At 39.5% G+C, this 23,425-nt stretch overlaps 1 protein-coding gene across 2 annotated transcripts in view; it reads right to left on the minus strand.

Annotated features, from left to right (window-relative positions):
* Positions 1 to 23,425, minus strand: part of LOC131684189 (helix-loop-helix protein delilah) — a 185,983-nt gene that overhangs the window by 78,567 nt on the left and 83,991 nt on the right. For both annotated transcript variants that reach the window (XM_058966846.1, XM_058966845.1), the window contains exon 2: positions 4,345 to 4,422. The gene's annotated coding sequence lies outside the window, so the exon portion shown is untranslated. The remainder of the gene's footprint in view (positions 1 to 4,344; positions 4,423 to 23,425) is intronic.

A 23,425-nucleotide genomic window follows, 5' to 3' on the forward strand; every position in this document is an offset into this window, starting at 1 on the left:
GCTACGCTCTACCCGGAATCGCTGGATGGAACTCAGCATCTGCTGGCTGGCCGTTGAGTAGGCTAGGTCCACCGCCGGGGACTAGACCGAGTAGACGAGGCGGGGAGCTTAATGGCTCACAGAAACGTACACCGGTATCGGGAGCGGTCTGTCGCCGGGGAATTCACGATAGGGCTGATTCGGCGCCGTGGACTACCCGACAGAATCGTGACGAAAAGGGGAGCTAATTGGCTCACGAAACAAACACCGGTAACGAAAGAAATTCCGTTGTCGAGGAACTCTCAATCGGAGCAGGATAAGCGGTAAAGCTGGAAGATTTTAGTAGAGCTAAATGGCTCAAGAAAGCGGGTATCGGTGTCGGGGGAAATTCCTCCGTCGGGGAACCATAGGTCGCAGTAGGATGAGTTCACCGTTGAGCACTATCCAAGCGGATCGCGATGAGGCCGGGAGCTGAATGACTCACGGAAACATGAGGTGAATGGCTCAGGGAATCAGCACCTAAACAGCTCACAACAGGGACGAGAAATAAACGGCGACGTAATGGATGGAGACAAGAAGCAGGAGAGGAACCGAGAGTTAAATCAAAGCTCATAGGTCGTGTCACTCCATGAACCAAGCGAGTCTCCGAGATAGAGCAGCAGAAAGAGGTGCGACGAAAGCGCAACGAACCCCCCCCCCCCCCCCACGAAGTAATACGATGACGTAGTTCCGTGGGGAAGAAGGGCGTAAAAAGTAAGGAATGTTTTTAGTGGTTAGGCACGAACGTGAGTCGTGAGTCCCACACAGTGCCAATACACTACAGGCCAGGCTTTTGAAGCTTTTTTAGCCTTACTATAAAAAAAACATACATACATACATACATACATACATACATACATACATACATACATACATACATACATACATACATACATACATACATACACACATACACTCATACATACACACAGATATTTTGCGATCTCGGTAAACTGAGTCGAATGTTATATGAGAAAGTCGGTTTTTGGAGCAATTGCGTAACCTTTCTATATGAGAAAGGCAAAAGAATAATATTTAATTAGCTTAATCAGCATGAGTTCAATATTATCTTCATGTGATTATATTTTGAAATGTTGGTGGAATGGGTTTGAAAGTGGATGGAATGGGGGGTTAGTAGAGTGGGAGTGGAGGATGCGTCAGAAATCCTTCATCTTATTTCGGTATACGGGGTGGATGAAGGAAATGCGGGCGTGAGGGTGATCCAAGGGGAGGGGAGTGATGAAGGAAGGAGGTGTAAGGGCAAGCAGGGGGGGGGGGAGGGGCGGCGACGGAATACTCAACTGCATATTTTGCCTTCCATTTGAGACTTGGTTTGAGAAAATCGGTTCAGTCATCACCGAAGAACCGATGTGACTTTAATTGTAGAATATGCCCGGAGTTCCGGACTTCCGAAATCGTTGATAGTGGACAATATATTAAAAGAATGTTTGATTGGCAATCAGTGATCTAGATCTGCGATTAGAAGTAATTTGGTGACCAATTCAATAGTTTTTAGCCTCTGAGGTATTACGATTGTATCGATTTATATAGGAAAATCCAGTGTATCCTTACTAACACCCCTGTAACTCCGGAAGCAAGAGTAAGAACCGAATGAAATTCAGCAGCAATCAATGGAATTACTGTATGTCTCATTTGAAATCAAGTTTGTAAAAATCGGTAGAGAATTCGTTGGGGAATGGGTGTGATATTAGCTTAGGAGCTTGGCGGGTTCCCCGGGGGCGTCATGAACCGTCATAGGTGGCCAATGTGATCAAAGCTGCTTTAATTGATCATTAGTGATCCAGACCCGCAAACTAGAGTAATGTGACATCAATTTTAATATATTTTACATCATTTGAACATCATGGTGGTACCAGTTTATATAGGAATTCGCTGTGTGACCGCACTCTTCAACCCGTAACTCCGGAACCGGAAGTCGGATCAACTAAAAATTCAATAGCAGCTTATGGGAGCGTTATACCTTTCAGATGAAACTAAGTTTGCGAAAATCGGTTCAGCCACACACAGACATTTGCCGATCTCGGCGAACTGAATCGAATGGTGTATGACACTTGGCCCTCCGGGCATCGGGATTTTTACAGTGATTGCATAGCCTTTCTTTATATGAGAAAGACAAAACGAAAAAACGGCGCACTGCTTGCTGTTGTGTGTGATCTCATTCGAGGGTATCGTTATTTGCGTTATTCACTTTACCGTATGCTTCTGGTTGATTGTTCAGTCAGTCCCTCGCTTTCGTGTACGTTCATGTCCTGGTCGCTAGAGTCGTTTTGGTTTTCACTCGTGGTAGCTTTTTATGCTTCTTGTGTTTTTGAGTGACCTTGGTTTGTCCGTCTTTTTATGGGTTATTCCTTCGCTAAATATACTGGATGTTGGTTTAGGACTATCTAGGATTGTTTTTGACCAGCTGTCTGAGGTTTATCAGTCGAAGGTTGTGTGTTAGTGTGTGTTGCAATAGATCCATTTTCTTTAGCAGTTTGGACGTATGGTTTACCGTAATCTGCCGTTAGGTTGTAGAACTAGTATGTGGGCGTCTCTCCATGCTATGTTCATAGCGTACTTTGAATGTAGGTTTGCATTCGATGATCAAGTAAGAAGGAATATGTTGGTACAGCTGCTTTCTAACCACATGAAACCCGTTGAGAATTCAAGGGAAAATAAGTTTCTGCAGGTGTCATTCGTAATGTATTTAATTTGATGTACTCGAATCTGATACATGGTGCCAAATACGAGAATCTTGGTTAAAATGTTATCGCATTCGACGTCGTGTTGCATGCTGCTCATCACTTTGAAGTGTTTTGCCTCGAATAGCACGTTGAACGTTATCAGTGCCACATTTCTTATATGATGTAGTTGGATGTGTAAGATCAAGCTTCATTTTCACCTTTAGCAATTGTACCACCTCACGCACTGTAGTTCCTATTCGAGTTTGCCTAAAGTCGACCGGGACAGTAGTTTCCCACACTGGGCGCACTTTTTTATCCATTTATCTAGCTCATCGTGGGAGGCAACGAGTTTTCTGTTAAGTTTTGTAAAGTAACGCGGGTTTGCTTTGCTGTGAGCAGACAGTGTGTTTGAAGCTACTAGTCTGTACGAGATCAGAGGATAGACTGAGAAATTAAGCTTGTTCCCAAGTTTCAATTTTCCGATCATTGCAAAAAAGCAAAGCCTTGATACTACATGCTGTAGCAAAACTTGACCTTCTGTTTCGACCGACTTCAATGTACAGGACAATCGAAGGGTTAGTGCTACGATTCTACTAACCACTAGGAATTCATCCAGGTTAGGGCTCGAACAAACGACGAGTGGCTCGTGGAACCAACGTCTTAGCGTTTCATGTTTTCTCTACTTAGTAATCTAAGTGTATATGGTCGGTGTTAGGTCAGACCGGACTAAGTGACAATTTATTGATTTCGAGAAAAACGAGTTTAAAATTTGAATCGTAGCACCCTTTACATTATAATTGGAAATAAATTTTCGCCATAATTCTTGCTTATTGTTACATATTTCAAATCTGGCAAAAGTCGAATGTAGCTGAAGAAATTCTTTATCAAGTGCTATCATTATCTCATTTTTTGACGTTTTGCGACTTTGTCCGGTCTGACTTAACACCGACCATATGTTTGATTATTATCGTTGGAACGAAACCAGATAATTTTAGTTATATAATTCAGTGATCGATAATAAAAGTTGGACGGACGTAACATATTTTAAAATGTAGAAGCACGATGTAAACTATAAACGCAAAAATCGAACTGCGTTTCTTCAATGTAAGAATCAAGTGAAAAGCCTACAACATAAAAACGCTCAAAATATGTAGTTTTTACAATGTTGCTTCTATTAGTTGTCTACTCGACGAATTTTTAGCGCACGAATTATTGTTTTTTTTTCGGTTGAAGTTTTTAGGCGAATCTTATACTGAAGCTCGTTGGTCCGTTTTTTCATTTGAAATTTTATTCAAACTTTTACATTGTAACATACTAAAGAGGGTTCTACCACCCTGTAGTATCCTTTCGACTTTCATTTTCGATCGGTCAATTGTGAAGGGAAAACTTGCACTCGCCTTGATCTATATAATCATCAAAGCCGAAACAGAAACGGTGGTTCTCCCATTTAATTGCGTGGGAAAAATAGTAATAAATGCAATCACAAAAAAAATCGGGGTGTTGGTGCTACCCCCAGTTACCCTACCTACAAATTAGCCGCTGGTCAAATGTACCAACTCGAAAACATTTCCGAAAACAAGCTTCTCACCACGCATCTCCCGTGTATCGTGTTCTTCATAATATGTGGGAATTCGTTACTCACCATAGCGTAGCTGCACTATCAGCTGACGGACCATAAAACGAGGGCTACGGGGAGGAAGTTGTGAGTGCAATCAAGGACCTGTAAGAAAGCGAGCAAAAAGAATAACTTCGTTAAAAAGAGGATTCCGAGGTAATGGGTTTTCATTTTTGAGAAGGCCACTCATTAAATGGCCATATAAAAAGAAGGGACTTTCTTGCGTAAGCTCTGAGTGAAGCTCTTAAATCAAAAGAGGTATTATTTAAATAATCAAACCACTTGCACGCCGGTCTCCACTGTTTCCGCGCTGGAACGAAAAAGAGGTGTCAGTTGCGGGAGAGTCCTACCAACATATTTTAATTTAATATTTGTTTCCGACATTTTCGCACTTTGCCACGCAAATGTGAGTTAGGGTTGCGACATTATATTGAAGATAGCAAAAAGCCATAACGAAATCCACAAAGTGGTCGTTCCTGTTCCTGTATTTAGTGTCGAAAAAAAAAACTGATCTGAATGTCTTATCAGGCGTAAACTTGATCGAAAGCTTATTGCTTCCTCCTGTTTTGTGTCAATATTTATCGAATGCTTTAACACGACTTTGAATCGTTTCACGCCTTGGTGCAGATCCATGTCTGTCGATCGATCAGGGGGAGGCAACCGCAACTGCAGCCGACAAAAGATTTAATAGGTAAATTTTTCATCGTTTTTCTCCAAACCATTCTTTCTTCGATACACTTAATTCTTTCGATTTTAATGATCACTACTCCGACTGGGCAGCGGCCTGGACAGACTGGCCTTAACTTGTTAACCATGGCGCGCGCATACACGTCCCTTATTCCACTGAACTGCAACTGTAACGAGCTCTTCCAGTCCTAGAGTCGTTATTCGCGGGAGAACAGGTGTCTCGGCGTTTTTTTTTTTGGTACATATATAAGACGGTTTGATTTTAACAGTTCGAATACGTTGGACCGCCACCGCAAGCCTTCAGAAAAAAGGAGAGTGGTCCGATTTGTACTTTATTTTCGGGTGAAAGGTTTGCATCCCACCTGTAGTAAGAGTGAATAAATATTACGTCGTCTTCCATTAGTGTTCACGAAGGGCTGATATTGTTGCGTGGCCAGATCCAACCCACTTGCTACATATCGTGCAAAGTGCATACATTTACAATATTGAATAATACGAACCGCGTGATAGGCCAAAAATATTAATTTTTCATGCACTCTCACCGTGACTCTTGAAATATACTTCACACTAGCACACGGTACTTTGTATTGCGACTAGCGTGAAAATGAGATATAAATGGGGGGATTATTGAAATCTGTTTTTTTTTAATCTAAATATTTATTTGAAACGGCTCAATGCGTTAGTATAACTGAGCCGTGGGTCTTTTATCTTTTTTTACAAAAAGTAAAAATAAAAAAGATGGGTGGGTAATGTCTAGGACATAACCGGAGTGTCGTGACTACTCGTTTGACTTGTAATTCAAATCGAATGATACTCAATGAAATATGTGGGAATGTTTCAAGTTGTTCTTTATAATAATTATGGTGGTTCTGAAAAGAACCTTTGTTGTTGGCGTCTGCGTTGATAGGGGATGCGCTGGATTCTAAGCTCGTTGAGACATTCATTCATGAAATGAACAATGTTCTTGCTTTGAAATATCAATGTTAAAATCTCTCGAAACAACCATCGGAATCTTTTCCGTACAGAAATGAACACGCTTAGCGAAAAACTAGGGGCGGGTAATGTCCGGGACATAACCGCGATGCTCATATTCTTAAAATTCTGCTTGTATCTCCTTCAAATGGCTAAATTTTGCGCATTAAGTTCGATTCACCGGGCTCAGCGAAATTTTCCTGGGGATCCCGTTCGTTAGTATATTCAGCAAAAAAAATTTATTACCGAGTTCTCCGCGTTGAATACAGGTCAATAATTTCATATAATGATTTCAACATGCAGACAATGTACATGTATGACAGGTGGGAGTGTTCTGAAGTGGTTTTAGTGGAGGTAACAACATAAAATCATGTATTGGACATTTTACAATGATTTTCCTTAACCCTGCAAAACCACGTGGTTGGCAGCAGAGGGTTAAGTTGTTTGGAAGAGATGACAGTTAATATATGATAACTAAAAATATAAAATTGTTCTATAAATTGCAAAGTTATTGCCGCGTTGACCTGAAAATTTGTCATTTCATTCATAAAGGAACAATCATTGAAATTATGTCAATTTATGCTTTGCAAGATTTGAAATAACTTCGAAGTGTGGTCACGACACCCCTGTTATGTCATATACATTACCAACCCATCTTTTCATCATTCGTTTTGGTGTAGCTTTCGCTTAGTGGTAGAGTTGCCACATTCACTGATTTTTTTGGAAGGATTTGCAAAAACCTTCGGGTTTGTAGATAAGAAAAACATTTTCTGATTCACTGGTAAAAGTACAGAATTACCAAGTGCAAACTTAATACTAGTTAATAAAAGAAACTTTCTAATTAAATTCTTTTTCCATTTTGCCTTCGTCCTAATAAGGACGGTTTGTGGATAACTATGTTGATACAAGACGGGAATCTTTTAAAACAATTCAAACCTTGCCGACGATTGTTTTTACTGCGTACATCCGTACGATCTTTCCCCTTTTGCAGCTCACACCGAATGAGCACGGTTTTCATCATGGTGTTCCTTTTTATTGACTTTACAATGCAGATGGAAGGACGTCCTTTTGTTCGATAAATGAAAATATTTTCATCATTCGTTTTGGTGTAGCTTTCGCTTAGTGGCAGAGTTGCCACATTCACTGATTTTCTTGGAAGGATTTGCAAAAACCTTCGGGTTTGTAGATTGGAAAAACATTTTCTTATGATTCACTGGTAAAAGTACAGAATTACCAAGCGCAAACTTAATACTAGTTAATAAAAGAAATTTTCTAATTAAATTCTTTTTCCATTTTTCCTTTGTCCTAATAAGGACGGTTTGTGGATAACTATGTTGATTCAAGACGGGAATCTTTTAAAACAATTCAAACCTTGCCGACGATTGTTTTTACTGCGTACATCCGTACGATCTTTCCCCTTTCGCAGCTCACACCGAATGAGTACGCTTTGCAGCCTTCGATGTTTTGGTTGCATTTTTAGTGGTAGTTACTACCGCCTTTTCAGTGACTGCGTTTCTTAGCCTTTGGCTTTTTGGACTTCTCACCGCCACCACCTCCATCAACGTTTTTCTTCTTCTCTCCGATGGTAGCTGATTTGATTGGTCGTCCGATGCAGCTTCTCACGACCACGCACGTCTGTTATGCACGGCGTCTTACACACGTCTGGCTTAGAGAAAAGCTGCGACACCCCTATTTATAGGTTTTATCATTAATGTTGATTTCATTTAAAGTAGTTTTCGAACTATTTAAACAAATTTTATATTGCAAAGAGCGCATCGGTAGCAAGCATTGAACGTTTTCCTTCCGATTTATGAAACAAGATTGGCAATCCGTTTTGTAGAAGAAAAGTTAATAAGGTTCAAAATGTACGTAACGCTTTCGCTAATATGCACTACTATCGCTTTCTCGCTCGTTCTCGTGGCGTGCATGAGCCTTTCCTTTCCGTCCGACTTCTAATGGCTTAACCAAAATTAATATCCCGGCTTTCCCCCACCAACTGCTCTCGTCAAGCAACCCAATACGAATAATCACAGGAACAAACATGTAGTGGACCTTTATATAAACTTTTCATTATTTTATTGTTCATTTGCTGCACCATTTTGACGGCTCTGTGCGGGATGGGCTGAAAATTTTCACTTTTCCGAGTCGTTTTCGAAAGATTTTTCAAAACACTATTTTTCCGTTGATAATGAATATCCTACATATTCCAAAATTTAATACAACATTGGTACAAATATTTTCGACAAAATGCCGAAGAAATTGATTAAATCCATTCAGTACAACAAAAGATATAAGCGTTCAAAATCTTACATCATTTTTCTTCCGAAATTTTGAAAAGGGGCCCCTATATTGAAAGGTAAGTCGTTAGTCACGACAAAAAATTAAGTATGTCTATCTGCCAGATCTTGTTGACGCAGTTTGTTGCTGCGTGTTGAGATCCTTTTTCTTGGCGGTGAAGCCGTTTGGGGGTCATCCAGTCTGCCTTCTCTCGCGTTATCGTTCCCGTCCATGTCATCATCAGTACTGCTTTCTTGCTGTTCACGATCAGAGGTTCTTATTTGTTTCTTGTTCTTACGGGTCGCTGTTGTAAATTCGTCTTCATCGGTATTTGCTTCTTTATTGACGATGCTAGTTGTTGGTTTGGGAGCGGTTGTCGTGGTCGTTGTACCTGCATTATTGGTTAATTGGGTCGTTGTTTTTGGTTTATCTGAAGGTGTCGGTGGCTGCTTGTAAGAGTTGGCTGTAGTAGATGAGTTTTGACTAGTTGCTTCGGCGCATGTTTTTCCGTAGCGGGCTGTATGGTTACAGAATTGGCATGTTGGAGTCTGACCGGGATATGTGATAAGTGTTGTTTGCTTATAGATCACGCCATCCTTCGGTGATTTGCATTAGATAGTCATGTAAGAAGGTATTGCTTTAGTCACTCGCATCCTCACAATACGAACACCGTTGGGAATGCCGATGAAAAAGTTTCTCTTGGTGTCATTCGTAACAGATTTTACTTCTACTATGTCGTTTTCCATATGTACGGGGATCTTGATTCTTGTGTTATTAAATTTTACCTCGTGTTGCATGTTGTTCTTTGCAATGAAGTTCTCTACATTGCTAAACTTCTAAACGTGATCAAAACACAGTTTTTAACGTGGTGCAACTGAATGTACGTAACTTCAGCGAGGTTAAGCTCCATTTTAACCGTAACTAACTGTTCCACTTCCTGAACTGTGGGTCTAACACGAGTTTTATTAAAGTTGATCGAAATCGTGCTATCCCGTAGCACGGGTACTTTTGTTTCATTTGGCAAACTCATTTCACTCCGCAGCCGGGGGCAACGATACAATTTGTTTGTGCACTGATATAGAACAAAAGCTGGCTTGATTCACTATAGCCTATTCCTATAGCCTGCTATTGCGTAGCGATTTTTTTGCTTCTGCTTTGTGCGAGGTCAGAAGAAAGACTGGTTGAAATCTTTTGCATTTGGATATATTCAAATGATTGTTATTTTTCCTGCAATCAATACTACTGCGTCCAAATAAAAGTGAGGTTCACTTGATGATGATCATTTAAAACTATATGTACGAATATAGTAGTTTATTACGCGAAAATATGTACAAATTGGTGTAAAATAGCGGATTCTGGTCCAGTGAATATGTTGTTCCTTTTTTCAATACCTAATGGTAACGTGTGTTCAATAAAAATGGAAATTGATTTCAATACTTTTCTGCAATTAAAGTAAAGAGCGTAATTTTTTCCCTCCAAACGAATTTGCTCTCTGGATTCGCTAGAAATGGGTGGCATGTTTCTTTTCTCTCGGGTGCTGTCAGTTAAATCGAAGCTGGCGTCGAAACAACAAGCACTCCGCGAGCGTGTTGTACTGTTTTATGAAGCGCATGGTCATCGTGGAAAAAAAGTTCACGGCTTTCGAGAGAAAAACGTGCCCGTGAGTACAGTTTACCGGATCCTGGCATCCCTGATCGTGGAGCGGAAGGCCGGTAGCGGCCGTCCGGCGAAGATAACGACGAAGAAGAAGAAGAAGAAGAAGAAGAAGAAGAAGAAGAAGAAGAAGAAGAAGAAGAAGAAGAAGAAGGAAGTGTTACAAAAGCTGTTTGATACCAAGGACACACGAAAATGTCACTGCTTCCATACATTGATTCACCGAACCCTCATGATGGAGGACATCATCTGTCGGAAGAAGTCTCGGTCCCCCGAGTACACGGACGAGCAGATAGCGATCGTGAAATCGCAGTGCCAGTGGATGACGAAGAACTACCGCAAGACGCGGTTAGTGCTGGACGACGAAAGTTATTTTCCGCTCTCGACTCGACATTCCAGGAAATGACAGCTACTATTCCAGCGACAAGTCGACCACACCCCCACGAAGTAAAATATAAGTTTAAGCATAAATTTGAAAAAAAAAAGTTATGCAGTACATCGCTATATCGGACAGAGGGATTTCAAAGCCGTGGATCAAGCCGTGCGGTCAATCAACAAGTGTACCAAGAGGAGTGTCTTGAGAAAATTCTTCTGCCGTTTTTAAATAAGCATCATGCGAATGGAAAGTACGTCTTCTGGCCGGACAAGGCGTCTTCTCATTTCCCCAAGAAGACGCTGGAGTATCTTGAGCAAGAAAAGATACCGCTCTTGTGAGAGCATCGCGACTAAGTTGCGTCGTACGGCGGACCAGGAGCCCTTCTCCAATATTCATTGACGTTTTTTGAACAAGTAATATTATGTTTTTTTTAAATATTGAATTCGTGGAAACATTTTTTGCCTTTCTCATATAGAAAGGTTATGCAATCACTCTGAAAAACGTCAACCTAATCCCGGCCCGGAGGGCCGAGTGTCATATCCCATTCGACTCAGTTCGTCGAGATCGGAAAAGTCTGTATGTGTGTGTGTATGTGTGTATGTATGTGTGTGTATGTGTGTATGTGTGTGTATGTGTGTGTATGTATGTGCGTATGTGTCAAATAATGTCACTCATTTTTCTCAGAGATGGCTGGACCGATTTGCCCAAACTTAGTCTCAAATGAAAGGTGTAACCTTCCCATCGGCTGCTATTGAATTTTGGATCGATCGGAATTCTGGTTCCGGAATTACGGGTTTCAGAGTGCGGCCACACAGAAATTTCTCATAAAAACTATAGGAAAAATTAAAAATAGAATTTTTATTTTTGATGCTAAATGTATTCAAGGTGCATAAAACGTCGAGATTTGATGCAAACACGAAAAAAATTTGACGAAGATTCACTTTTTTGGATTTTGCACATTTTTGCCTTTCTCATATAGAAAGGTTATGCAATCACTCAGAAAAACGTCAACCTAATCCCGGCCAGGCCAAATTTTTTTTTCGACTCGCATAAGGTTTCTGGATTTTAACAGGGGCGTAGTTGATGGTTTACAGAGAGGGGTTACACCCCCCTCTACTGTTCACTCCCCTCTTTAAAAATCTCCTTAAATCACCCCTCAGACCACCACCTCATACCCCTCCCTTTCAACCCCATCATCTTTAAACCACCACTATATTACAAAGCATACCAATTTATGCTGGGGACTCGTTCGTTCATGGGACTTTCGCCCTCCTCACATACCCACCCCCGCATGACAAAATGAGTTAGTAAGCAGATAACATTGATCTAATGCTGTTTAGGCTAATGGAGTATGATATTTTTTTGTTTCAAGTGTTTCACCGTCGACACCGTAGGACATTTCCACAATTATGTTGAACATAAAAAGCCTCCGTGCCATAGTTTAGAGAAATGAGAAAGGCACAATTGCACCGCTAGGTGGATTAAAACAGGTTTTTTCGTTTCTAAACTACATGACTGAAAAAATTCGGGCACAAATTTCGAATGCATGCAATAATACATAACCAAACAATTTCTCAGTATGTGTTAGAAACACCTCACTTGGCGGTAAACCAGCGGTAACCATTAAATACGATCGTCAGACTATTCGCCACCTCAAGATGCACAGCACGTGAACACCGCCACCCAACACTTTTATCTACCTCTTATTATTCTAACGAATAATTCCTCCGGTTCCAAACGCTTCATCCATAAATGACTTACCATTGAAAGGGGTAGGGTGGAATTTGATATTTTGTGACGGTGGAGAGGTAGGGTCTCAAGCAAAGCTACGTAGCTTTCTTTGAATTTGAAAAACGAAAATTGAGTTGTGCACCTTCCTAATACAGTACCATCTTTTCGCATAAACTCACTGGGCCATGGCCAGGGGCCCCACACTTAGGGTAAATATAAAATGATTTTAAAGAATATACTCAAAAGAATAGTCGCACACAATTGGACATAAATTTTCAGCGTGTGGGTAAGAATAAATCGGTACAGATTTTGATCCCATCTGATAAAATTTTTAAAGGGTATCAGAGCGGCAGGAAACGAGGAACTGCACGGCTATTGAACGTATCCAAACGTCAATCCAACATTTCGAATCAAGTTTCAATTCATTTTTAACAACAACAATGTAACGTTCGGTAGACCACGTATACAAAGTATGGACCTTAGCCAACTAACCAAAAAAAGCGATGGCAAGCGATCTGCGGATATGACAAAAATTTCATTTCTTCGTCACATCTAGGTCTGTCAGCGGACAAATCCACATGGAAGCGTCCAAAAGTGACTTCATGAGCTCTAGAAAGGAAGCCTCGACACTTTTTGGCCGAATTTGGCATTTTTCACTCTGCCCAGTTAGTCTTAGGGTAATTTGTATGTTTCGTTTTGAAAGCAATTTTGAACAAACTTTTCGTGACCACTAAAGTATTGAACACTTCTAATATCAAATAATGATAATGTTGCTTATTGTGACGCATTTTTTTTTCGCGCGATCCATTTTTTTTTGTGCGGATGGCACGAACGTAAAGTTAGTTTTTAGTGTTCCTGCGTCTCCTCATTAGTAACTCGCACCGTTTTGTTACTAGTTAGATGGTTTTGGCTTCTCACTCGTGCAAATTTTGGTGCTAGTGTAGATTTATCATCTAACTGGCACCAAGATAGTGTTAGTTACTGATGAGGAGAATCCGAAACGCCAAGATTATTGCTAATTATTGTCAATATTCAAATTTATTTTGCATCGCTCTCTTTCCGCATTGCACAGTGGTCCAGAATGCCAATTTAGCAGAAAAATTTAGATTTTACTAAAACTAATCAACTTATTCTTATTAGGTCTTTGGAGAAGTTTTCGTGGTTTGTGAGCCCCTTCTTTTTGTTAAAACAACAGCTAGGGTGGTTCGAATTTTACCAAGATCAAAAAATTAACCTTTTAATCATTCTAGTTAGAGCCAAACGACCTTCAGCGAAGTTGTAGAACGACAAATTTTGGAGAAGTTTGTTGAAGACATGTAAGCTCTATCTGTCATAATTTTTATTTCACAAAAAATTTAAAATCGAAAATTAGGGTGTTTCTTGGTGTTCTTAGAAAAACTGTTTTATTCAAATAATTTGTGCAGTATTGATTTAAAACCTGTGCAATCTCACGATGGAATTATGACGGTAAATATGAAGTGACCGTATCGCCATAGAAATGACCGTTATATCATTTCCATTTTTCTCGGGTAGTGTTTCAGTTAACTACCCTAGTAACAATTGTGGTTTTATGATAGTTTTATAGCCACTGATAAAACTTAGATTGAACTTGTAGCGTGCTATAAAACTTCAATTGTTACTGGGGTATGTCTCACAGAACCGTGCGAGAGAGAACGCATTGAAATGATAGATAGATTGAGTACCATTTATTTTGTATTGGAATGGTAAACGAAATATTATCAGGCAGCATGCGGTAATTTGTTGATTTTTTCTCCATCTTTCTGTTTCTTTTATGTAAAGCTGCTTAAGTGAAACCACATGTTTGTTAATACTAGCTCGTTGATTGTAATAAGATGACCGTCATAATCGTATTTATATTGTTATCAAAATGACGGTCAGTTTCAGTTCCTCTCAATAATGATTTCAATGAGTGAGAGATTCAGAAGAGAACCGTCTTATTGTTGTCAATTTATTGGAATGAGAACCGAGAACTCAATAAGCATCGCTTACTGTTTTAACTGCTAACCGCTTCATTCTTTTTTGTCTAGCAGGTTTGCCATCAGTACCGCGACGGAACTCAGCACCGATACTCATACTCGAGCTATTTATACTTGTTCAATTAAAGAGGCCCCTCAGTTCTATTGTGCCCAGGGGCACCACGTAATCTTAGGACGGCCCTGTCCAAATAATAAGTAAATACAGAATATTAGAAAAAAAAATTTATTATTAAAATTTGTTTATATATTTTTCCTTTTTTTATTTCGACTATGTTAGTCACATTTTCTTTTTAACGTTTTAACGACATTCAATTAGCTAGAGATTACTGGGTAGGGAAAGTTATGAAACTTAGAGCCATAGTACTCAAGTGAGAGCAAGGATGTGAAGTAAACAGATCGGAAAACTAGAAGTGGCAGAGTCATTAGTACAGGCTTAATATCGTACAGGCTTAATCTTTGTCTTCTGTTAATGAGGGTCGAGCTTAGGCAGAATAACTACGAATCACCCGAGTTCACTAACATGTGTCCTGATAAAGGTAGAAGTGTCTATCTTTACCGTTTATATATAGCTAGTTTTTGTAATTATTCTGTCACGCAAAAAATGTTGATTTAACCCAAAATAAAGTTACGAGTATAAAAACTCGTTGCATTAAGCTTCGTTTGAGTTAATTGCTGATATGAATATTTAGGCTTCACGGATCAGACTGTGACCCTTTATTTTAAAAGCGAAAAACTAATATTTAAAAAACGACTATTGTTTACTAAAGACGCTGAATCTCTGTTACAAAGACTATCTTAACCGTTTATTTACCATTTATCGGTCAGGTTCATTTGAAATCAGCACTATACCTGTCAATGGCCCTCGTTAGAGACGGATTAGAAAAGATTTTCCTGGGATTGAGTGTTCTTGACATGTCTCGTGCTTGAACAACACTGACAGATAAATGGGAAACAAACGACTGAGATTGCAAGTCTCCAGAGATTCAGCCGCTGTTGTGCTATCTTATGACAAGCGCCATTTAGCACATTTCGAGAAAAACGATTTTTAAAGTTTGAGATTGAATATCTTGTAACTTATAAATGGTAGAACTAATTCAGAGAAGACAATTGATGCTTCTGTCTATTCTGTATTAATCTCCCAAATATTACGAAGATCGGTGAACTACATTGCAAGTTTTTACTAAAAATGTAAACAAAAGTCACACTTACACGTGTCATAGATGTGTATTTATGACAAAATTTGTATGGCGTGTCATGATTGCGCATGGAAAATTTTCCATAGAGATAGCATCAATTATAAACTTTTATTCATATCTTTGGTTTAACTTGGTCTATAAACAATCGGTTAGATACATTTTGAAGGTAATGAATCAGGGAATCTAGAAAAAATAGTAAATTTTGGTTACAGTGTTGCCAAATATGCTATATTTCCAGTGTTGTGAGAAACATGATGATAAACCCATTATTTATCATCATGTTTCTCGCTATATCTTTGTAATCAAGTAGAATTTCAAAATTCTGAAAACGCCACTTTGTAGATATTTTTTAGACAAGTAATGTGTCATATCTAACTCAATATGCCTCAAAATGGCGTTTGTCATAAGATAGCACAACTACTCGCAGAAAAAAGATTTGTAGGTTCAATAAAATTATGCATTAAATTCAATAAATTAAATTATTGGTCGGGAGACAATAAATTTATTTATTGAATTCAATAAAATTTATTTATTGTTTCGTAGTATCGTTCCGTTTTTTAATAATTATTTTATGGAAATTAAAAGAAAATTATTCATACTAAAAATATATTTATTGAAAGCAAAAATTTATTGTTGTTCTAATAAAAACATATTTTCAAACCAATAAGTTTGTTTGTTAAAGTTATAAACAATAAATGATTAGATTCAATAACACATATTGTTGGTTTGAACATGCTAAATTTTTCTGCGTGTACCTATCTGTTAACATTTCAAAAGGGCCGCTTTCGAGGATAAAGATAATCACTCGAAGGGAAATATCTTTCGAGCTGTCAAGGAATTTTTTTTATAGTTCACAACATAAGATTCAATGTTAGAGCTCTGTTACGTTGTATCTGAATTTTCGAATGTTTTACTTCTCTTGTATTTTATAATTTATATGCCATCAGCAATACATAACACGTCATCTGTACTCGAATAAAAAAATTGAAATAAGAGGGTTTGCTACGGCATTATCCTGGGGGGGGGGGGGGGGAGGAGTGAGGTGTTAGAACTTTGAGACGAAAAGCTAGGAAGAGGAGGTGGTAAAAATTTATTTTAATAAATAAGATTATTACGTATTATGTAATGTGTTTATTTTAGGTTTCTTGCGTGCCATCGGGTACAACACTTTCGTACAAGCTGCTGTTACGAAGCATCATTTCCATTCCATCGCCAAGATCACATCTACAAACTCACGCTGCACTGCCATCGCCGGGGCGCCTGCTATACAACACTGCGAAAGTCTCCGAGCACTCCAACGCACTCGCGCTACAAGCCAGTGACCAGCTTAGTAGCCCCGGTCCTGCATTTGGAGGTCTACTACCAGAACGTTCGTGGAATGAGAACAAAAACGCTTGCCTTTTGCTTGCCCTCACTTCCTGCGCCTACCACATTATCGTTCTCACCGAAATCTGCCTACGTGATGATAAATAAAATACCGAGCAAAGAACAAACTACGCAATCTACCTATGCGATCGCAACTCTTCTACAAGTCTACGCTCGGAGATGGCGTTCATATAGCGATAAAGAAACATCTAACTAGGACTGTACTAAAATGCCTGGGGGTGAATATTTGGTGCAAGTTGTCGTGCGCGCTTCACTGTCAGGTAGATCGCTATATATTAGCTGCCTTTATCTATGACTGATCAGTAGTCCTAATTTCTACAACGTTCACTTCTCTGCTATCCAAAGCATACTAGACAAAGCTAATAGGCGCGACAATGTACTTGTTGTAGGTGATGCTACAAGTTAAGTTATGCTACAATATGGTAATTTATGCCTAACGTCCATTATGCCAATCGTTCATTATTCCTAACATCTTTACGTCGTACGTATGCCAAACGTCCGTATGCCTAACGGGGTACACCCACCATAAACCCTTCGTTTTAAAATTTGATTTATTAATTACTTATAACTAACGACGACTTCAATTTTGACTTTACTCGATGCAACTTCGATGAAGTCTCAATGGCCATTGCATTGGTGCACTCAATTGGCGTGAGATGCTGGTTGGAAATGATTTTAATCAGGCAGTTGCAGCGTTCTATGATGCCATAGAGTAAAATGCCTAGTAGCACCATACTAAGCAGGGTACCTCACTAATTCAATAATTTCTCGGCCTACAATCAATGGAATGCGTAAAAATTGACATCAACAGTTTTGCCTCGTTGTCAAGAGCCAATATAATAACACAAATGCGCTGAAAACAGTGAAATTTTCGTGTTTGAGCGCAACGAAAACTCGAAACGAGTGCCTCTATTGTCGCGCTACCATTTGACTACACGCGTTGAACAAAGATGACAGACACTACTCTAACCAACGGCTTCAAATGGGTAGGGTGATAATAGAAACATAGCAAAAATGGGCTCATCATCCTATATGAGATCCTTCGCCGCAATGTTCCTAAAAACGTATCAGCAGAAAAGCAGATTATAAGTGTACTGTGGTGGAACGCCGAGCTTGGTCGTTTACCGAACGTACTCCGAAAACAACGAAAGCGATGCTTACATAGGACCACGACAACAAAACTATTCTTCGTCAAACTGAACTGCAATATGGAACAGCCCGGAACCGTGCATTCGGTGAACATCGGAACCAAGTAGAAGCTTTAGAAATAATCCCTTGACATTCTGAACGTTTATAAATAGCAGAAAGCGTTCCTGGGGTATATCAGAAAATCCATCCTCCATCCTCCATCTTCGAGAGAAAAAATCTGCACAGTCCGCAGCCCAGTCGGTGGACCTTTTTTGCAGATTATCTCCGAGATGTATTTACCAGCCCTCTATCCATCGTAACAGTACCTTGAAACATTGTTAACGTAGAATATTAACCTCTTACTAATGTAAATGATGCCGATGTATTGGGCGCTCTGTCCAGCGTGGATCCGTTGAAAGGGCCTGGTCCGGATCGCTTGCCTCCTGTGTTTATAAAATATTGTGCCCGAACACTTTCTGCACCAGTAAGTGTTATTTTCCAGCGTTGTTTTCGCAACTGTATGGAAAGAAGCTGCTATAGTTCCTATTCATTAGGTTGAAACCAACACAGAGAAATCTCGCCGCTGAACTGCCTGACTAAAGTTATGGAAATGTTTGTCTACAATGCAATGTACGCTGCTTCTTCCAGAATAATTGACGAACCTCAACACGGATTTGTGAAAAAAACGTTCAGCCACTTCCTACTTGTTGACGTACACAAGCTTTCTAGCTACAGCTGTAGAGAAGCGTCAACAAATGGACGCCATATATTTAAATTTTGCGAAAAGGTACCCCACAAATTGCTGTTTTGAAACTGGAGCGACGAGGTTTTTCTGAATTGGCTCTACACGCTCAAGCGCAAGGCCTCTGATCTTTCTCTTACACTGATAATATAAATTCGTAAATATAATGAAATCGATCATGCAATGCACGAATTCATTCGTCGTTTTCTGCAACGAAGTATTTTCGTGCATTGTAAATAGTAGTTTTCGTTCATTTCATGAACAAGAATGGTCGCTTGGTGAACGAAAGCTTTCGTAAATTTTACACATTTAATATACACCGCACGAATGTTATCGTTGATAACGACATTATTTTTCGTGAATGAAACGAAATGTTTTGTTTATTTTAATACACGTTTGTGTATATTACGAACCATTTCGTTGGTCGCACCAATTCATTTCGTTTATTTTAGAAAAGTTTTCAGTCGATCTTTTGGGATCGATGTTTGACAACAACAATTTTTTTAAATTTTAAGAAATCGATGGGGTCAAATCGATTTTATTTTAGTACGAAGTAATGACCGCTTGATGAACGAAAGGTTTCGTAAATTTTACTTATTTAGCATTGCACGAATGTTATCGTTGATAACGACATTATTTTTCTTGGATGTAACGAAATGATTCGTTTATTTCAATAAATGACGAATTCAAACGAATTCATTTCGTTTATCTTGGAAAATTTTTCGTATTTATTAGCCTCTTATTGTTTTCAGCCGATCTTTTGGTATCAATGTTTGACAACATCGATTTTTTTTTAATTTAGGAAAATCGATGTGGCCAAATCGATTTTATTGTGATACGAAGAATTGGCCACTTGATGAACGAAAGTTTTCGTAAATTTTACTTATTTAGTGTACATTGCACGAATATTATCGTCGATAACAACCTTGTTTTTGGTGAATGAAACGAAATGTTTCGTTTATTTTAATAAACATGTATATTACAAACGATTTCGTTGGTCGCATTCGATCTTTTAGGATCGATGTTTGACAGCACCGATTTTTTTATTTAAAGAGATCGATTTCGTTGGTCGCACGAATTCACTTCGTTCATCTTAGAAAAGTTTTCGTATTTATTAGCATACCTTTTTCATTCGATCTTTTGGGATCGATATTTAACAGAGGCAACAACGATTTTTTAACTAACGAAAAGGATCGATCTGGCCAAATCGATTTTATTTCAACCTGCTCACCTCTATTGAGGACTAGAAAGATTGTTGTGTAAAGAATTATCTAGTGTACATGGAACGAATGTTATCGTTGATAACGACATTATTTTTCGAGAATGAAACGAAACGATTCGTTTATTTCAGTAAATGTTTGAGTATATTACGAACGACTTCGTTGGTCGCACGAGTTCATTTCGTTCATCTAAGAGAAGTTACCGTATTTAATAGCATATTATTTTGACATTGCGCCGGCAGAGAAAAACTCAAACTTATTCTTACAAAACCAACGAGCAGTTTGGGATGGCTCAACTGAATCCGTACTGCTCCAGTTTCTGGATAAACCGGAAGCGAAAGAGGTTCAGAAAATATTCCTGAAACCGGCAGACACGGATTCAGCTACTAAATAGTCCGACCGAGACCGTCGTGATGATCAACAATTAGCTGACGTATAGCAACAATGACTCCATATTCTACCTCTATTGAAGCTCTTTTGATGTTGACGGTTTGACGAATGGTGCTCGTAAATATTATAAAGATATTCGTATATAGTAGCGAACAATTCGTTTGCCGAACGAAGCTGTTTCGTAATAAGCCAACGAAAGTCGTTTCGTGGTTTTCACGAAAAACTCGTAATAAAAATAAAAGTGTTTCAATAGAACTACGAACGATTTATAATATGTACGAAAAATTCGTATATATTATGAAAACTTTCTGTGCGAAACTAATTCCTAGCGATTTACGAATATATTCTATCAGTGTATTCATCAGCGACCTGTGCACCTGAATCAAGTCTGATAAACAACTCTATGCTAATGATCTGAAAATCTTTCGTTCGATTGCCTCAGTCTGTTCCGTTGAGCTCCAAGACGATATAGACAATATAGAGGCGTTGCGAATATACCCTTCAAGCCAATGTCATCCAGAAGGAAGAGTCTATCCGTGACTTGGGAGTGCTACTCGACAGAAAACAAAATTGTCCATGTTGTTTGTTTTAACAAAAAAACTTTGTTTGTTTTAAATAAATATGTCAAGTATTGGAAGTCTATTGCATTCAAGATCACCCTTACTATGAACAGTGGTAGAGGAACATACTTGAAAATTATTTGAATCGCTTCAATCACCTTTGGTTGTTGTTTTCATGTCTACTATATACTATGCAAGAGAGCAAAATTAGCTATGAGAGATAAAGCTGTCATTGCAATAATTAAAGTCTACCAACTCCCTTCACAGCGCTATCAACACACGAAACGCAACGGTAGAAGTTGTTTTTACCCAAATATCGTGCTATCACCGGAGAACCCACTTTCGATAATGGATTTAAAAGATGTCCGTTTGTTGCATTCTGCGTAGACGGTCAGTCCAGTTGGACCCAACTAAGTTGGAACATTATCTCAGGTTTCATAGTTGGACACCCTTTCGCTCAAATACAAAAAAATAAAACTGCGACATAAAGTACAAAGTATGCAAAATATGACCCAACTCTCCACGGGTGTCCATCCCCACAAAGGCGACAAGTACGCGTCGCCGCCAACGATGTTGTCAATGTCGCATACGCTTTTGTCGATTTAATCATGCCGAATGTTAGGGGGACACTTTCAACACTGGAAAATATGCAGCCATCAATACCCTAACCTATCATTGAGACGTGTTACATAATACAAGTTTACCAAATAAAAACAGCAAGTCGGTAATTGAGAACCACCCCAACATTTGTTGTTTTTCGATCCCAAACAGTTCGCTTCGGCGTATGTGCGTGTGGGATGTTCGAGTGGCACGCGGCGGCCAAGTTCTTCTCTCTTTGAAAAGTGCACTGCCTTCAAGTCACCAGGGAACCCCTCTCACTCCGTCACCCGAAATGACGATTTCGATGCGTTAAACCAAGTTAAAGTTGATCGACCGATGGCGCGAGGAAAGGAGGGGGAGGTATCCAAAAAACCGCGCTCGGGATTAAATCAACCCACTCGTCACTACGATTGTGTTTTCGATGGTGTGGCAGTATGTCCGGGCGAACGACACGAACCGTTTTGGGTCCCGCGTCAAGTGCGGTGATAGTTGCAGCCCAAGCAAAATGTCCTCTTTTTGTCGCCAATCAGCCCGTTTTGGGGCCATTTTTCAAGGTAATCACTTTTCTACAAACATATGAAAGCATTTATTCTCGACATCAGGTTTCGTTTTCTTCTCTGAATAAGTGCCGAACCACTTCACCAAATTATACATTGGACTCCAACGGAGCGCCAACGACGTCGCCGGCAAATTCATTCAGTTCGAGGATAGAAGGGTTCTCCGTGGAGGAGCGGGTAAGATAGAAAAAAAAGAAAAAAAAAACAGTTGTATATATTATCTATGGCAGTAGGTTGGTAACCTCGAGCCGAACTCTCGCACCGGGACCTAGCACGTCGGACAACAGGTGAAAACGAGATTTTCAAGCTTTTTGGCTCGCATGGATTCCGCTTCTTCATCGCCTGTCACATCTCCGAATGTGGTGAACTTTGATGGTTTCTCCGTCGTAGGCTATTGTTAGAGGTATTGATTCCAGCCAGTCAGTCTGTCCGCTCCACGGTGGAATCATTAATCTTTTATATGAGTATTAATCATTGGCTCATATCCGAGAGTTGTGAGGCTGGTGGTATTGATGTGAAATAGGCAGCCGGGCGGGTTTCTTCTATTGAGTGGCCAACCTGTTGCTTGAATCGCTAAACGGTGGCTTTTTTGCGGATACATGCCATCATCCTTACAAGGAATTTGATTCCCACTTATTTAGCATTCAAATTTCTTTCCGCTGCCCACAGTTCCACCCTTTTAGTTACAAAATGCTCTTCACAATTGGTCCGAATTCCTAAACTGGATTCCAGTTTTTAGGGATAACAGTGACGCTTTTATTTTGAACCATTATTAACTAATTTTAATTTTTGTGGGCTGGACAACACAAAAGGCAAAAGCTGGTTTTATGAATAATGTTCATAAAGTTTTAAACTGTTTCACGTACATAAAATCTATTTGGTAATGATATTGCGAGAACAAATATCTCCACTAAAAAAAGCGTTATGCAGGCGTTACTGAAGAGAAATTAAACATAATCATAATGTAATCCTAAACATATGGTGTTTATTCATTGTACTGTTTTCATACTGTAATTTTCCATTCGCGATTTTGGAAATAATTTTCTTCCATGCACCACTTAGAGCTTTTTATTTAAATGCTGCTTCAAGCCAATAACACGGTGGATAATAATGAATACGTCACCTCCGCGTAAACGTTCGCTCCCCCCAAACAGTTACATTATCCATCAGGAAGCAGTAAATGTTTACCCGGAATCAATGTTAGCTTTGCTTAAGAGTTTACTGTAAACAACACCGACCGACCCGGTCGGCAGCTCGGTTGGCTACCCATCCGTTTAAAGCCGGAGCTACTCCGGCCCACCATTTAAGCGGACTGGACTGCTGTTTGCCCGTGTATAATTTCATAACGCTCAATAACAATCTGAACGCGCTGTGGCAATGAATTTGCAAACAAAATTAAGTTATTCCAGCCGAGCCGAGTGTCGAGCCACACACTCTCTCTCTCCTTCGCTCGGGGATGGGGGCAGCAGGTCTTTTCCTTCGAAATTCGACTCAATCATCATAATCCATTATTAATTAATGTTTGTTGAACGCTAACCTGTTAATAATACATTTCAGACCACTTCTCGTCAAAAGACTACGCGACTTGTTGGGAGTAGGACCCCCGCCGCAGGCTGAAACTATCATTTTCGAGTTT

Source organism: Topomyia yanbarensis, chromosome 2, assembly GCF_030247195.1.
Source record: "Topomyia yanbarensis strain Yona2022 chromosome 2, ASM3024719v1, whole genome shotgun sequence".
NCBI lineage: Eukaryota > Metazoa > Arthropoda > Insecta > Diptera > Culicidae > Topomyia > Topomyia yanbarensis.